Source organism: Gossypium hirsutum, chromosome A01, assembly GCF_007990345.1.
Source record: "Gossypium hirsutum isolate 1008001.06 chromosome A01, Gossypium_hirsutum_v2.1, whole genome shotgun sequence".
Taxonomy (NCBI): domain Eukaryota; kingdom Viridiplantae; phylum Streptophyta; class Magnoliopsida; order Malvales; family Malvaceae; genus Gossypium; species Gossypium hirsutum.
The window spans coordinates 103492267-103511545 of record NC_053424.1 but is presented as its reverse complement, the minus strand read 5'-3'; positions in this window follow the sequence as shown (position 1 = coordinate 103511545).

Genomic DNA, 19279 nt, shown 5'->3' with positions numbered 1-19279 from the left:
GTAAATTCAATCATAATAGGACATAATGAGTTGATTTAATAAGATATGATGTGGCCATGATATGTTTTGAACTCAAATGGTGAGTTCATAAGTGTTTGGACTCGGAAATTTAAGAGCAAATTTTAATATTTTGCTTAGGACAGCAGCAGTAACGTGACTTTAGAAAATCACCATAAATTGATGGTGTGGAATTATAGGCTGAATAAAATATGTAATAAAATCTTAGTTAGTCTAGTTTCTTATAAAAGAGACCATGTGAGCAAAGAAAATTCCTACAAAGAGATATTTAAAGTTGAGTGAGACGGTGTCAGAATGACTCTGAAATCCCCTGTTCGGTTTTTAGAAAATAATTATAATTTGAAAAAAATGGTTATAAGATAAAATTTATATGCTTAGACTCCTTAATGAGTCTAGTTTCAAATGGAATCAAATAGAACATATTTTGAATTCTGTACAATGAGAAATTTGATTCGTAGTGAAGAGTGGTCAGATTAGTCAAACAGTGAAACAGGGGAAACTTTAAGAAATATCTGGTATTGATTGGCCAAACCTAAAATTCTGAAAATTTTATGGATGGAACATATATGAGTCTATATTCAGGGAAAATTAACGGCAATTGATTTTGAGTTTTGTAGCTCCATTTATAAATAATTTAGTGACTATTGCTCAGGAAAATAGCTTGTAGTGAATATGTGAATTTGTTGTAAACACTGATGAAACTATTTGAGTTGCTTATAAGCTATTGCTGAAATTGATGTATAAGATATGTATATGTGGTAAAGCCGAATGGCTAATGTGAAATATATATATGAGATTTGTATATGTGGTAAAGCCGAATGGCTAATGTGAAATATGTATGAGATATGTATATGTGGTAAAGCTGAATGGCTAATGCGAAATATATATATATGAGATATGTATATGTGGTAAAGCCGAATGGTCAATGTGAAATATATATATATGAGATATGTATATGTGGTAAAGCCGAATGGCTAATGTGAAATATGTATGAGATATGCATATGTGGTAAAGCCGAATGGTCAATTCGAAATATATATATGAGATATGTATATGTGGTAAAGCCGAATGGCTAGTGTGAAATATGTATGAGATATGTATATGTGGTAAAGCCGAATGGCTAGTGTGAAATATGTAGGCGATGTGTGTATATTGTGGCCGAATGACCAAATGTGAAAGGTGTGTATTATTAGATATTTGATGAGGCAAATGAATTACAAATATGACAGTCGATGTGAATGTTGTAACATGTGATTAAATGTACATGAAACTTGGAAATATATATTTCGGGTAAGACCCGATGACTACGTGTGGAGATTATGTCCGGGTAAGACCCGATGACTACGTGTGGAGATTTTGTCCGGGTAAGACCCAATAACTTCGTGTGGAGATTTCATCTGAGCTAAAGGTCTCGCCGATAATCCGAGTAGAGGTTAAAGCTATAAAACTTCATAATAAGAATTGCTTATAAATATATTCAATGCGAAAGGTTAAACAGGTATGTACTCCAAGTTTATATGTGAGCTTGATTTGAACTAAATCATAAGGTAGTTATGTGATACATACGAGAGCAATCTATGAGACTATTCCTATGATTATGTGACATCGGATCAGTGTGAGAGGTTATGTGAAATTATACAATATATCTATGTCACATGAGCTCACTTTTATGTCAAAGTTTATCTGCCTATTGTATATGATGAGATGTGCATATTCGGTAAAGGGATGGTATGCCCGAAGGAAGAGTGAAATAAAAATACGAACAACTATGTTATAATTTGATTGTTATATGTTGACACTGCTTAAAACTTACTAAACATTGTAATGCTTACTCCGTTTACTTTGTTTTCTCTGTTTTATAGATCTCATTTCGAAGCTACAGGCTCGGGGATCGTCAGCAACTAGTCATACTATCACTATCCACTACTTGTTACTGTTATGTTTTGAATTATTTTATGGCATGTATAGAATAGACCAGTGGCCGAAGAATATTTTGGTTAATGTATATAAGCCATGCGAAAATGGCATCTTTTGAATGTGTACTTATAGAAGTTTAAATTGTATCCCTGAGTGTCTTTAGTACTTATCTAAAGGAATGTTCAAAAAAAAAATTTAATGTTCTAATATGAGTTTCAGGTCCGGTAATGCCCCTTTACCTATTCCAGCGACGGATACGGGATTGGGGTGTTACATATGCGCAGGAGTGCATGTCCTCAGAAGCCGCCATGTGTAAGAGGTTCGAGGATGGTCTTAATGAAGATATCCGAGTATTTGTTGGCATCCTAGAACTAAGAGAATTTGTAGTGCTCATTGAGAGAGCATGCAAGGTAGAAGAGCTAGTGAAATAGAGGAGGAAAGTGGCTATTGAGTCGCAAGATTCGAAGAAGAGATAGATGGGGAAGTCACATCAGTCCTCATCTAAGAGACCGAAGGAATTTGCTACTCGATCGAATGCTTCAGTGGGGTTTTTGAATAGAAACAAGAACCGGCAGAACACAACTTCTAGAGCCCAAACCACTTCTGTCGCATGCATCAGTAGTGCTCGGCCGAATAGGCTAGAATGTTCTCAATATGGTAGGCGACACTTCAACGAGTGCCGGGGGGATGAAAGGGGTTGTTTTAAGTGGATCACTAGAACATTTCATCTGAAATTGTGCTGAAATGGAAGAAAAAAAGAGACAAAGCAAGAAGCGAAGGCAAGTAGTGCTCCTTTGAGGGGTAGACCACAAAAGAACTCTGGAAGCGGGGCTACTACCAGGGGTGCACCCAAAGATGCTACAGTGCGGTCCAAGGGTAGAGCGCCTACAAGGACTTACGCTATTCATACCCGTGAAGAGGCAGAATCTCCCGACGTGATCACGAGTACTATTTCTAGTCATGAAATATCTGTTGTTGCTTTAATTGACCCGGGATCTACCCACTTTTATATTTGTATGGAATTGATACCTCGTATGAACATGATAGTAGAGTCCACTGAGTTTGTAATAAAAGTGTCTAACCCTTTAGGCGGACATGTGCTAGTGGACCAAGTATGTAGAAATTGTCCTTTGACAATTAGAGGTCATTATTTTCTGACTAACTTGATGTTATTGCCGTTTAATGAATTTGATGTAATCCTTAGGATGGATTGGTTGACTTTTCATAGTGTTGTAGTGGACTGTGGGAGAAAAGTTATTGAGTTGAAATGTGAAGACGAAAATGTTCTTCTGGTTGGGCGAGATGAATCAGATAATTTGCCTGTAATAGTATCGTCTTTGACTGTTGAGGAATATTTGAGGAAAGAATATGAGGCTTATCTTGCTTTTGTGTTGAATACTCAAGTGTCTGAGTTGAAGATAGAATCGATACCAGTGGTTTTTGAGTTTACAGACGTGTTTCCAGAGGAATTACCAGGATTACCTCTAGTGAGGGAAGTAGAGTTCAGAATCGAGTTGACACCGAGCACGAAACCTATCTCGATTACTCCGTATAGGATGGCTCCTACGAAGTTAAAGGAGTTGAAAGCTCAACTACAAGAGTTAACTGACTAGGGCTTTGTGAGACTGAGCTTTTCCTTGTGGGGTGCTCTGGTGCTCTTTGTGAAAAAGAAAGATGGGTTAATGAGGTTATGCATTAACTATAGACAGCTCAATAAGGTAACAGTGAAGAACAAGTATCCTTTGCCAAGGATTGATGACCTGTTTGATCAGTTAAAGGGAGCCACTATATTTTCCAAGATTGACCTGAGGTCAGGATGCTACCAGTTAAGAGTGAAAGAGCAAGACGTACCAAAGACTACGTTTCAGACAAGATACGGGCATTATGAGTTCCTCGTCATGCCTTTTGGTTTGACAAAATGCCTCGGTGGTGTTTATGGATTTGATGAACCGCATTTTCAGCCATATTTGGATAAGTTCGTGGTAGTCTTTATCGACGACATACTGATTTACTTGCGTGATGAGAGTGAACATGTGAAGTATTTGAGGACTGTATTATAGACCCTGAGAGACAAACAATTGTATGCCAAGTTCAGTAAGAGTGAATTCTGGCTTAGGGAGGTTTGATTTTTAGGACACATTGTGTCGAGTGACGGGATTAGAGTTGACCCAAGAAAAATCTTGGCTATTGTTGAATGGAAACCGTCAAAGAATGTGACGGAAGTCCGAAGCTTTTTGGGTTTGGTAGAATACTATAGAAGGTTTGTTCAAGGGTTTTCTATGATAGCTACTCCAATAATGAGGCTACTATAGAAGGATGTCAAATTTGAGTGGTTAGAAAAGTGCCAACAAAGTTTCGAGAAATTAAAGGTTTTGTTGACCGAAGCCCCAGTGTTAGTGCAACCAGAGTCAGGTAAGAAATTTGTGATATATAGCGACGCCTCCTCGAATGGGTTGGGGTGTGTACTCATGCAAGAAGGCAAGGTTATAGCCTACGCTTCAAGACAGCTAAAGCCACATGAGAAAAATTACCCGACACAGGATCTAGAGTTGGCCGCCATCGTGTTCGCATTGAAGATTTGGAGACACCATTTGTATGGCGAGAAACGCCGAATATTTAATGATCACAAAAGTCTCAAATATTTGATGACTCAAAAAGGAGTTGAATCTATGGAAAAAAAGGTGGCTAGAGCTGATAAAGGATTATGAGTTGGTGATTGACTATCAAGAGATCCGTGAGGCTCAAAAAGATGATAAGGAGTTGCAAGCTAAGAAGACTCAGTGTGAGACGGAAAAGGAATCTGAGTTTCGTATTGGTGTTGATGGATGTTTAATGTTCAAAAATAGAGTTTTTGTACCCAAGGGCAATGAGCTTATTCAGAAGATTCTGCGAGAGGCACATAATGGTTGTTTGTCCGTCCACTCGGGTAGTGTAAAAATGTATAACGACCTGAAGAAAATATATTGGTGGTCGGGGATGAAAAGAGATATTTCAGAATTCATTTCCAAGTGTCTTGTGTTTCAACAAGTGAAAGCTAAACACCAAGTACCTTTGGGTATACTTCAGCCTATAACGGTTCCAGAATGGAACTGGGATCAGATTACCATGGATTCTGTGACGGGCTTGCTGATAACCCCGAAGAAAAATGATGTTGTTTGGGTTATTGTGGATAGGTTAACAAAGTCGGTACATTTTATACCAGCTCGTACGACTAATCCCTTAAAAATATTGGCTAACTTGTACGTTTCTGAGATTGTGAATGTAACACCCCTTACCCAAGATCGTCGCCGGAGTCGAGCACGAGGCATTACCAGACTTAGCTTACTAATTCGGGGCATAAAAATTTGCCTTTAAAATTAATATAGTTTCATTTATTCATTATGTCCCTAAAAAGGGTCCTTGAGACCCTAAAACATGAAATTAAAATGGTTCGAGAACAAACTGGAATCAATAAAAAATTTTCAGTCACTTAAACAAATCAAAACAAATTATTTCATCTTTCATAAATAAACTGTCTATCTACATCATAGTCACTAAATAAATCATAACTCAAGCTAAAAAACTTAAAATTCAAATCCCTAAATTTTATCTGAAACTAGACTCGTATATCTTCTTAATAATTATTTTTTAGAATTTTTAGTGTAGCCAATTAGTACAGTTTATTAGTTAAAGTTTCCCTTGTTTCAGTGTTCGGCTGCTCTGACCTTTGTTCACTATGAATTAATCTTATCCCTATAAAGAATTCAAATAACCATGATGTTTATTTCTATTAAAATTATACTCAAAAAGGAATCTATACATATAAAGTATAACTCATAATTATTTTTGTACAATTTTTAGTGAATTTCTAAAGTCAAAACAGGGGATTTAGAAATCACTCTAACCTTCTCTCCCCAAAATTTAAATATCTCATAAAATACAACTCATTTATTTACTATGTTTCTTTCATATGAAAATAGTCTCAATAATATTTAATTATATATCTTATTCACTATCTAAATCCATTTATACTATTTTTCGTGATTTTTCAAATGCATGTCATTACTACTGTCCGATACTGTTTTAAAGCTAATTTCACCTTTTTCATGATTTCCATAGAATAACTAGCATTTAGGCATACATAACACCAAACATGTCCTTGATTAGCCATTCCAATAAGTAATCATTATCAAGCATTTAAATACCATTCATTAGCCATATCATAAGATCATACACACAAAATGGCTACGATGCTATACATGCCATACTCAAAATGAAACGTCTAGATATACCAAAAATAATCCTTGTGATGGTGTGCCCGGACCTCCGACATACTTTACGATCCCCGAGTTAGCTTGAAAAAACTATAAAAAGAAGGAAAAAAATGGGGTAAGTATTAAGCTTAGTAAGTTTGAATGCAAATAAATAACAACATTCATAAGAATTATCTTGCTACTTGGCATGATACTACTTAATGTAACTTCATTAATTGTCATAGACATATTTTAAACTTCTTCACTTACTCACTTACTTAAATAATTACTTAATCAAATTTATTAATACATTTTACTTACCATTTTCTTTATCAAGCATACATGAGAATTATATACTTGCCTTTTCTCTTCTAGCATGAACTTGTCTTACCCTTTTTAGTATAACTCAGTCTTACCTTACCTTACCTTCATATTCTCTTTAACTTTTCGCGTTGAACCACTTGGAATACTAAGGATACATGGGTACCTTATCATTGCCATGACTTGTCATGGTCTTACGTGGTATCCTTTTGAAACTTACCATTGCCATGTCTCGACATGGTCTTACATGGTATCCTTGCCTTATGAACTCACCAATGTCATGCCTTGGTATGGTCTTACATGGGACCTTTGCCTTATAGAAACCTATCAATGTCATGTCTTGACATGGTCTTACATCGTATCCTTGCCTTAGAAACCTTACCAATTTCCATGCCTTGGCATGGTTTTACATGGTATCCTTAAACCCTAATGTTGTGACATTTGTATCCTACACATTCCTAAGGTTCAACTGGGACTTTCTGAAATTACTTCTCCGTCAATTCATGTTTGAATAATTTCATAAAATAAATTTACACATGCTGGAAATTAACAACATTAACATAAAATAATAAAATATTGCATTTATTTACCGCAAACTTACCTCGAAACAAAATACGATCAACTATATCGATTTAGTCCACTATCTTTTTCTTTCCCCGGCCTAACTCCAGATTTCGTTCTTGTTGATCTATAATAAAAAATTTAGCTTATTTAATACTCACATTTATTAAAATAGTCCCTGACTAAAACTTTGGCAAAATTACATTTTTGCCCCTAAACTTTTACATATTTACACTTTTGCCCCAAGGCTAGGAAATTAAACTTCATCCTATTTTCTTATGTTTTATGACATGCTAATCATTTTTCCCTTCTATGACAACATCAAATTCTCACTCTAACATGTACTTATGAGCATTAGGTATTTTTACCGATTATGTTGTTTTACTCATTTTCGCGTAAAATCGCTTAGCAAAAGTTGTTTAACACAATTTCAAGCTTCATATTCTACCATAAGACATCAAAATAAACATATTTCACCTATAGGTATTTTTCCAAATATAAAACCTAGGTTAAATTATTGCTAGAATAAGCTTAATCAATTTACCGAGACTCTAAAAACGTAAAGAACATTAAAAGCAGGGCTAAAACGGACTTACAATCGAGCTAGGAAGCTTGAAAAATCTAGCTATGTCTTCATCATGTGAAATTCGACCAAGGGGTTGAAGATGGAAAAAAATTGGCTTTTAACTTTGTTTTTAATTCATTTTAATAACCAAATGACCAAAATTGGACATTTGTGAACTAGAACACACATTTTACGACTTTTGCAATTTAGTCCTAAATATCAAATTGGACCCTCTATCGATAAAATTTCTAAACAAAATTTTCACACAATCATGCAATCATGCCATAGACCTTAAAATGATAATAAAATAAATTTTTCTACCTCGAATTTATGGTTTCGTAACCACTGTTCAATTTAGGCCCTATTTTGTAATGTTACATTTCTCCCCTTTTAGGGATTTTCGTCCCCGAAAATCTTACCTGCGAAGAGATTTGGGTATTGTTTTTGCGTAGCCTCTTCGGGCTTCCATGTAGCCTCGTCTACCCCATGTCTATTCCATAATACTTTCACAAGTGCAATACATTTGTTCCTTAATTGCTTTACCTCTCAAGCTAGAATCTTTACTGGTTCTTCACCGTAAGTCTTGTCTGGCTAAATCTCAACCTCTGTCTGAGAAATCACATATGTCGGATCTAAACGATAACAATGTATCTAACTCAATCAGCAAAGCTAACTGATATGCTAATGGTTCGACTCTCTCTATCACTTTAAACGGTCCAATAAAGCATGGACTTAGTTTGCCTTTCTTGCCAAATCTAAGAACTTTCTTCCACGGGGATACTTTCAAAAACACTTTGTCACCAACTTGATACTCAATCTCTTTTCTCTTCAAGTCTGCATAAGACTTCTGTCTGTCTCAAGCTGCTTTCAAGCAACCTCTGATGACTTTTACTTTCTCTTCTGTTTCTTTAACTAGATCAACCCCGTAAATTTGATTTTCCTTAAACTCTATCCAATACAAAGGTGTGCGACATTTACGTCCATACAAAGCTTCATAAGGTGCCATCTTCAAACTCGACTGATAACTATTATTGTAGGCAAACTCTACTAATGGTAAGTACTTTTCCCAACTGCCTTGAAATTCTAGTACACAGCATCTAAGCACATCTTCAACTACCTGAATAACTCTCTCTGACTGGACGTCGGTTTGAGGATGGAAAACTGTACTAAAACTCAACTTTGTGCCCAAAGCTTCCTATAACTTCTTCCAAAACCGTGAAGTAAATCTCAGACCTCTGTCTGAAATGATCGATAATGGTACCCCGTGTAGTTTGACTATCTCTGAAATATACAACTCAGCCAACTTGTCAAGTGAATAATCCATACAAACTGGGATAAAATGAGCCAACTTCGTTAACTTATCAATCACAACCCATACTGTATCTTTCTTTCTCGGTGTCAACGGTAATCTTGTCACAAAATCCATAGTAACTCGGTCTCATTTCCACTCAGGGACTAGCACAGGCTGTAATAAACCTGAAGGTACCTAATGTTCGGCCTTTACCTGCTGACAGATCAAGCATCTAGAAACAAACTCTGAAATGTCCCTTTTCATTCCTACCCACCAGTACATATTCTTCAAATCATTATACATCTTTGTACTACCTGGATGAATAGACAAAGAACTACTCTGTGCTTCCTGTAAGACCTTTCGAATAAACTCATCATTCTTCAATACACATACCTTGTCTCTGAACATCAAACAACCGTCAGAACTAATCTAAAAATCTGACTTTATATCCGACTCACACTGAGCTCTTTTGGCTAACAACTCACTGTCATTTTCCTGAGCTTCACAAATTTCTTGATGAAACATTGGTTTAGCACTCAACTCAGCTAAGATAAAACAATCATCTTATAAGGCTAGACTAGTGTTCAAAGCTCTTAATGCAAACAAAGATTTCCTTCTCAAAGCATCAGCAACAATGTTTGCCTTACCTGGGTGATAATCGATCACTAGCTCATAATCTTTAATCAACTCTAGCCATCTTCTTTGCCTCAAATTCAAATCTTTTTGAGTTAGAAAATATTTCAAACTTTTGTGATCAGTAAATATTCAGCAATTCTCACCGTACAAATGATGTCTCCAGATCTTCAGCACAAAAACAATGGCAGCTAGCTCTAAATCATGTGTCGGATAGTTCTTCTCACCTGGCTTTAGTTGTCTAGAGGTATAAGCAATTACCTTTCCTTCCTGCATAAGTACACAACCAAGTCCGTTAATGGACGCATCACTGTAGATCACAAACTCCTTACCTAGTTCTGGTTGTACTAAAACAGGAGCTTCAGTGAACAATGCCTTTAACTTGTCAAAACTCTGTTGACACTTCTCATTCCATTCAAACTTGACATTCTTTCATAGCAATCTTGTCAGTGGGGTAGCTATCATGGAAAATCCCTCTACAAATCGTTTATAATATCCGGCAAGACTAAGAAAACTTCTGACTTCTGATACATTTCTAGGAGGCTTCTAATCAACAATAGCTGAAATCTTGCTCGAATCAACCTTGATACCTTCACCTGAGACAATATGTCCAAGAAAACCAACTTCTCGCACCCAGAACTCACTTTTCCTGAACTTGGCATACAACTGATTATCTCTCAGAATCTGTAAAACTGTCCTCAAATGCTCTGCATGCTCAGTCTCATCATGAGAATAAATCAAGATATCATCAATGAACACAACTACAAACTTATCCAGGTACGGTCTAAAAATTCTGTTCATTAAGTCCATGAAAATGGCAGGAGCATTAGTTAAGCCACATGGCATCACAAGGAACTCATAATGACCATACCTAGTCCGAAAAGCAGTCTTTGGGACATCTGACTTTTTAACTCGCAACTAATAATATCCGGATCTAAAATCTATCTTGGAGAACACAGTGGCTCCCTTCAATTGATCAAACAAATCATCAATTCTAGGCAGTGGATACTTATTCTTTACTGTTACCTTGTTAAGCTGCCGATAATCTATGCACAATCTCATCGATCCGTCTTTCTTTTTCACAAATAGCACTCGTGCACCCCATGGTGAACTACTAGGTCTTGCAAAGCCTTTATATGTTAATTCTTGCAACTGAGCTTTTAATGCTTTCAATTCCAACGGGGTCATTCTATAAGGAGCAATAGAAATGGGTGTGGTACCTGGAATCAACTCAATACCAAACTCAACTTCTCTAACAGGAGGCAAACCTGGTAGTTCTTCTGGAAACACATCGAGAAACTCACATACCAAAAACACTTATTCAATTTTCAATTCTAGATCTTTAGTGTTCAATACAAAAGTAAGATAAAGTTCATACCCTTTTCTCAAACATTTCTGAGTAGACATAACAGAAATCATGGCAAACGAACTATCTGACTCTTCTGAATTAACCTGAAGAATTTTACCATTTTCACACTTCAACTCAATGAATTTCTTTCCACAATTCACTATCACATCATGTGTAGTCAACCAATCCATACCAAGAATCACATCAAATTCATCAAACAGCAATAGCATGAGATCGACCGGGAAACAGTGACCTCTAATCATCAAAGGGCAATTTCTAAATATTTTATCTACTAATACAAGTTTGCCTAATGGATTCGATACTTTAATCACAAATTCTTTAGATTCTATAGGCATACTCATACTAGGCATCAATTTCATACAAACATATGAATGGGTCGAACCCGGATCAATCAAAGCAATAACTCTAGTATCATGGAGAGAAAATGTACCAGTAATCACATCGGGGAAGGATGCCTCTTCACGAGCACAGATAGTATAGTTCCTCGCAGGTGCTCTAACATCTGGCCTCACTGCTGAATCTCTAGATGCACCTCTATTACTTGCCCCAGCTCCTAGATTTCTCAGTGATCTGCCTGTGACAGAAGTGTTGCCTGATCTTAAACTCGGTATTGCTTCTCTTTTAATCATCTCGGGACGCTCCCGAATAAAATGGTTTGGTGCACCACATCAGAAACAACCTGTCTCAGTTGCTCGACACTGTCCTGGGTGATGTCGACCACATCGGGGATACTCTGGTCTATCAGGCTGAACACTGCCAACACTTGCAATCGAATTGGTCTGAGCTTTTAGACTCATAAATCTTCTGCCTCTGTTTCAGCTAGAATATCCAACTGAAAAATTAGATCTAGTGGAGAACTCTATAGGCCTCTTAGATGTAGACTGAAATGACTTGCTCATTATTCTTTTCTTCGTGTCTTGCGTCTCAATTTCAACATTGGCCTTTCTTTTTAACAGCTCCTCTGCCTTACAGGCTCTCTCAACTAGGACAACAAACTCTTTTATTTCTAGGACACCAACTGACAATCGGATATCATCATTAAGCCCAGCTTCAAATCTTTTGCACATAATAGCCTCTGTAGACACATCTCGAGCATAATTGCTGAGTCTACCAAACTCGCGCTCATATTCAGTCACTGTCATATTGCCCTGTTTCAACTCTAGAAACTCTTTTCTTTTCTGGTCAACAAACTTCTGACTGATGTACTTTTTACGAAATACCTCCTAAAAGAAATCTCAAGTGACTCTCTCTTTCAGTACAACTGATACAACTGTCTTCCACCAATGGTAGGCTGAATCTCTAAGAAGTGATACAACACATTTCATACATTCCTCAGGTGTGCAGGATAACTCATCAAAGACTCTAATAGTATTCTTGAGCCAAAATTCTTTCTTTTCTACATCATCATCTTTTGTAGCTCGAAACTCTTCGGCTCCTTGTTTTCTGATTTTATCAATTGGTTGTTTTTCTCTTATAATCGTACCTATGATCGAGGGAGCTACATGGGTGGTCTGAGGATCATGAGGGTGTGGAGGTCTAACAGTCGAATTCGTACGAATGAACTCTGCAAACCATTCATTCATAGCTTGGAAGAAGGCTTCTCGAGCCCCTCCTCCCTGACTAACTGTAACGGGCCTTTCACTACTATCTAGTGGCACCGTCCCATCTGCAGGAGCTAGCGTGTTACTCTCTACATCATCTGCACCAGCTTGTTCGGGATACATAACTATAAAAGAAAACATTTTAAATTCGTCAAAAGTTGTCACACTATCAACATATAAGTATGGCATGTATAGCTAGACTCTTACTCATACTAAATATTCCAAGAACTAACTAAACCTGGCTCTGATACCACTAAACGTAACACCCCTTACCTGAGACAGTCATCGGAGTCGAGCACGAGACATTACCAAACTTAGCTTATTAATTCGGGGCATAAAAATTTGACTTTAAAATTAATATAGTTTCATTCATTCATTCATTATGTCCCTAAAAAGGGTCCTCAAGACCCTAAAATATGAAATTGAAATGGTTCAGGAACAAACCGGAATCAATAAAAATTTTCCGATCACTTAAAAGAATCAAAATAATTTATTTCATCTTTCATAAATAAACTATCTATCTGCGTCATATTCACTAAATAAATCATAACTTGAGTTACGAAACTCGAAACTAAAATCCATAAATTTTATTTGAAAATAAACTCGTATATCTTCTTACTAAATTTTTTTTCAGAATTTTTGGTCAAGCCAAGTAGTACAGTTTATTAGTTAAAGTTTCCCCGGTTTCAGTGTTCAGCTGCTCTAACCTCTGTTCACTACGAGTTGATATTATCCCTATACAGAATTCAAATAACCATGACATTGATTTATATTGAAAGTAGACTCAATAAAGAATATGTATATATAAAGTATAACACATAATTATTTTTGTACAATTTTTAATGAATTTCTAAATTCAGAATAGGGGATTCAAAAATCACTCTGACCTTGTCTCACCAAAATTTAAATATCTCATAAAATACAACTCCTTTATTTACTCTGTTTCTTTCATATAAACATATACTCAATAATCTTTAATTATATATCTTATTCACTATCTAAATCCATTTCTACTATTTTTAGTGATTTTTCAAATTCTCATCATTACTGCTGTCTGATACTGTTTTAAAGCTAATTTCACCTTTTTCATGATTTCCTTAGAATAACTAGCATTTAGGCATACATAACACCAAACATGTCCTTGATTAGCCATTCCAATAGGTAATCATTATCAAGCATTTACATACTTTCATTAGCCATATCATAAGATCATACACACAAAATGGCTACGATGCTAAACATGCCATATTCAAAATGAAACGTCTAGCTATACCAAAAATAATCCTTGTGATAGTGTGATCGGACCTCCGACGTACTTTACGATCCCTGAGTTAGCTTAACAAAACTATACAAAGAAGGAAAATAAAGGGGGTAAGTATTAAGCTTAGTAAGTTTGCGTGCAAATAAATAACAACATTCATAAGAATTATCTTACTACTTGGCATTATACTACTAAATGTAACTTCATTAATTGTCATAGACATATTTTAAACTTCTTAACTTACTCGCTTACCTAAATACTTACTTAATTAATCACATTTATTAATACATTTTACTTACCTTTTTCGTTATCAAGTACACATGAACATTATATACTTACCTTTGCTCTTCTAGCATGAACTTGTCTTACCCTTTTTAGTATAACTCGTCTTACCTTACCTTACCTTGATATTCTCTTTAAATTTTCCCATTGAACCACTTGGAATGCTCAGGATACACGGGTACCTTACCATTGCCATGACTTGTCATGGTCTTACGTGGTATCCTTTTGAAACTTACCATTACCATGTCTCGACATGGTCTTACATGGTATCCTTGTCTTATGAACTCACCAATGCCATGCCTTGGCATAGTCTTACATGGGACCTTTGCCTTATAGAAAATTATCAATGTCATGTCTTGACATGGTCTTACATGATAACCTTGCCTTAAAAATCTCACCAATTGTCATGCCTTGGCATGGTCTTACATGGTATCCTTAAACCCTAATGTCATGACATTTGTATCCTACACATTCCTAAGGTTCAACCAGGACTTTCTGAAATTACTTCTCCGTCAATTCATTCTTGAGTCTTCTTTGAATAATGTCATAAAATAAATTTACAGATGTTGGAAATTAACAAAATTAACATAAAATAATAGAATATTGCATTTATTTACCGCAAACTTACCTCGAAACAAAATACGATCAACTATATCGATTTAGTCCACTATCTTTTCCTTTCCCCAGTCTAACTCTGAATTTCGTTCTCCTTGATCTATAATAAAAAATTTAGCTTATTTAATACTCACATTTATTAAAACAGTCCTTGACTAAAACTTTGGCAAAATTACATTTTTGCCCCTAAACTTTTACATATTTACACTTTTTCCCCAATGCTCGAAAATTAAACTTCATCCTATCTTCTTATGTTTTATGACATGCTGATAATTTTTCCCTTCTATGACAACATCAAATTCTCACTCTAACATGTACTTATGAACATTAGGTATTTTTACCGATTATGTTGTTTTACTCGTTTTCACGTAAAATCGCTTAGCAAAAGTTGTTTAACTCAATTTCAAGCTTCATATTCTACCATAAAACATCAAAATAAACACATTTCACCTATGGGTATTTTTCAAAATATAAACCCTAGGTTAAATTATTGCTAGAATAAGCTTAATCAAGTTACTAGGACTCCAAAAACGTAAAGAAAATTAAAAACAGGGCTAAAACAGACTTACAATTGAGCTTGGAAGCTTGAAAAACCCTAGCTATGTCTTCCTCATGTGAAATTCGGCCAAGGGGTTGAAGATGGACAAAAATTGGCTTTTAATTTTGTTTTTAATTCATTTTAATAACTAAATAACCAAAATGCCCTTAATTAAAAACTATGGTGTTTTATCGTCCTTTAGGTATTTTTGTCCAAACTAGTATAATGGTCTAATTACTATCGAAGGAACTTCACTTTAAAAACCCATTACTCACAAGTACTTAGTACCTTTGTGAACTAGAACACACATTTTATGACTTTTGCAATTTAGTCCTAAATATCAAGTTGGACCCTCTATCGATAAAATTTCTAAACGAAATTTTCACATAATCATGCAATCATGCCATAGACCTTAAAATGATTATAAAATAAATTTTTCTACCTTGGATTTATGGTTTCGCAACCACTATTTCGTTTAGGCCCTATTTTGGGATGTTACAATGAGGCTACATGGAGTCCTGTTGTCGATTATTTCGAATAGAGACCCGAGACTTACCTCGAGGTTTTGAAAAAAGTTACAAGAGGCATTAGGGACAAAGTTGAGTTTTAGCACGACATTCCATCCACAAACCTACTGCCAGTCGAAGAGAGTGATTAAGATTTTAAAGGACATGTTACGGTGTTGCGTTCTCGAGTTTCAGGGAAATTGGGAAAGATACTTACCATTCATTGAATTCGCCTACAACAACAGTTATCAAACAAGTCTAAAAATGGCACCTTACGTGGCTTTATATAGGCAAAAGTGTCGAACTCCCTTATATTGAACTGAGCTCAGAGAGAGTCAGATTCACGGAGTCGATTTAATCAAAGAGACTGAAGAGAAAGTTAAAGTGATTCGTGACTACTTGAAGGCCGCTTTGGATAAACAGATATCCTATGCAGATTTAAAACTTAAAGAGATCGAATTTCAAATGGGTGATCGAGTGTTTTTGAAGGTATCCCTGTGGAGGAAAGTCTTCAGATTTGGTAAAAGAGGCAAGTTGAGTCCTCGCTTCATAAGACCTTATAAGGTTATCGAGAGAGTAGGACCGGTTGCCTACCGTTTGGCTTTGCCACCAGAATTGGAAAAGATTCACGATGTGTTTCATGTATCCATGTTATGTCGATATAGATCAGACCCTTCACATGTGATTGCGCCAACCGAGGTTGAAATTTATCAGGACATGACTTATGGCGAAGAGCCGGTCAAGATTTTAGCTCGGGAAGTCAAACAATTGAGAGGAAGCCACATGGGAACCAGAGGAGATTATGAGAGATCAATACCCAAACTTATTCGCTGGTAAGATTTTCGGGGATGAAAATCCCTACGGGGGAGAAATGTAATAGCCCGATTTAGGGCATAGTCAGAATAGTGGTCTCAAGACCACAAATCCAGAGTTGAATAAATTATTTTATTATTACTATTTGGGAATCATTGCATGTTTTTATATGGGTATGAAAAAATTGGTGAGTTAATTTTGATGTTTGCGAGTCCAATTGCGAGAAAGAACTAAATCGCATAAAATGCAAAAGCCCTAAATGATAGCTAAAAGTGTCAAACAGCTAGATAATAAAAATTGGAGGTCTTTAAAGGGCAATTAGACCCTATTGTGATAGCTTGGCCTGCCATAGGAGGTAAAAATGTTGAAAAGTCAACATTAGGTAAGTTGATGACATAATGTATGATATAATAATGCCCTAAGCCTAGCTATCATCTTTTTCTTTCATTCTTTCTTCTTTACCATCAATTTTTTAGCCATTTTTAGGGGTTTGAGCTTCAAAATTTTTAGCAACTCATTCCTCTTGCAAGCAAGTGATTTTTATGGCTTTTCTTGAATATTTTTGTACTTTTAAGACCCTTGGAGCATAAGCTTTCAAATGAAGGTACTATTTTGCAAAATGAATAAGAGTTTAGGGTTTTTCCATGAAAGGATTTGTAATGTTTTCTGAGGTTTTGTGGAAGAAAAATGAGTCTTGGGTGTCTTATAACCAACTTTTGTAAAAGGTGTTAGCATGAAAACACCTAAAAGGACTATTTTGCACAAGTTGTAAAATAGATGTTAAATATGTGAAATAGTGAGAATTTGGACTTGCTATAAGAGGAAAATGGGTTCGAATATGCTTAAGATGTGAAGAAATTCGATAAAAATCAATTTTCAGACTTAGGAGTAAAAGGGTCATTTTACAAAAGTCTAGGGGCAAATTGGTCATCTTGCCCAATTATGAATTGTAGAGTGCCTAGATTGATAAAGTGACTAAATAAGTGAATTTTTCTATTATAGATCAAGAAATACTGAATCCGAACCTAGACCGGGGAAATGCCAAGCAAATTGACTAAATCGACTAGTCGCCACATTTTGTAATCCGAGGTAAGTTGTATGTAAATAATACAACTACATTGCTTATGTATGTTTTGAATTGTATTTGAATAATTATAGCATGAATTGTTTGATTTCGGAAATGAGATAATATGATGAGAATAGAGATGATAGAATTCCCGAATGAACCTCAGGAAATAAATCGGGTATTCATGCCATGACATTTGGGTCACTTGTGTTAGCTAGTGTAAGACATGTCTGGGACATGCATCAGTCACATCATGAAAGCCAGTGAAGACCATGCCTGGGACATGGCATGGCATTGAGACAAGTGCTAGTGTAAGACATGTCTAGGACATGCATCGGCCTTGAGACGTAAGCTAGTGTAAGACATGTCTGGGACATGCATCGGCTACGAGATGTGTAAGTGTAAGATCATGTCTGGGACATGGCATCGGCACAGATATACTAGAAATTATGTAAGACCATGTCTGGTACATGCCATTGATGTCTGACCCTATATTTGAAATGAGTATCCGATAATGTTCCACATGGTTCAACAGTGAAAGTATGATTTAAAGTTAACTCGGAAAGTATAACCGTGTTGTGAGTGGTACAGGTACCTATATGGTATGTATGAAATGTGAGCTCAATATATGCTATATGAGGTATAATGAATATTGATGAGTAAGTTTTGTAATGAATATTGATGAGTAAGTTTTACTTATGCCACTTGTGTGTTATGATACTTGTTGATGAATGGTAAAGATATGTTGTATATTTATTTCTGTGCAACTTATTAAACTTTATGCTTAGTCCCTCTCCTTTTTCGTTTTCTTATAGTGTTGCCTATCTAGCTCAAGGATCAACAGAAGTCAAAGATATTGATCACACTATCAGTCGAAGCTTTTGGTATTGTTTGATTTATATTTTTGAATATGGCATGTATAGGGCTTAGGCTTTGCTATTTTTGTGTCATTGAAAACTAGCCAAATGTGTTAGCTTGGGTTGGGAACCCTTCATTTTGTTTTAAGCCTTGAATGATGGCTAATATTCTTTTTGATTTATATGCAAAGATGTTATTTTCATAGATGAGTAAAATGCACAAATGGAATGTTGTTTATTGTGGCTGATTTGGTTGCATGGGATAGTCTTATCTTGATTGTGGTTGCTATTATGCACGTTGTGTAAGTAAAGGTGGCAAATAGGCTTGGTAAATAGCCTTATATTGTCCATACGGGTAGACACACGGGTGTGTGTCTAGACCGTGTGTGACGCACAGTCTGTCCCATGGGAGTGTGGTCTGGCCGTGTGTCCCCTGCACGTAAAAATTTCAAGTCAGCATGCATGATAGTAAAAAAACAGGCAGAGACACGGTTGTGTGTCTCAGCCGTGTGATGGACACGGCATAACACATGGGCATGTGCATTGGCCATGTGATATTTTGGGGATGCTAATGTCAGAAATAGAATGTTCATGTTTTTGTACACGGGCTAGGACACGGGCGTGTCATGGCCGTGTGAAAGACACGGGCCAGGCACATGAGCGTGTCATGGCTGTGTGAAAGACACGGTCCAGGCACACAGGCGTATGCCAGGCCATGTGAAAACCCCTATAAGTGTGCATTTAGAATTAATTCGACATAGGTGGAGGACACAGGCATGTCCCTATATAATCAACACGACCATGTTGAAATGGCCACTTGGGGTGTTGCCCCT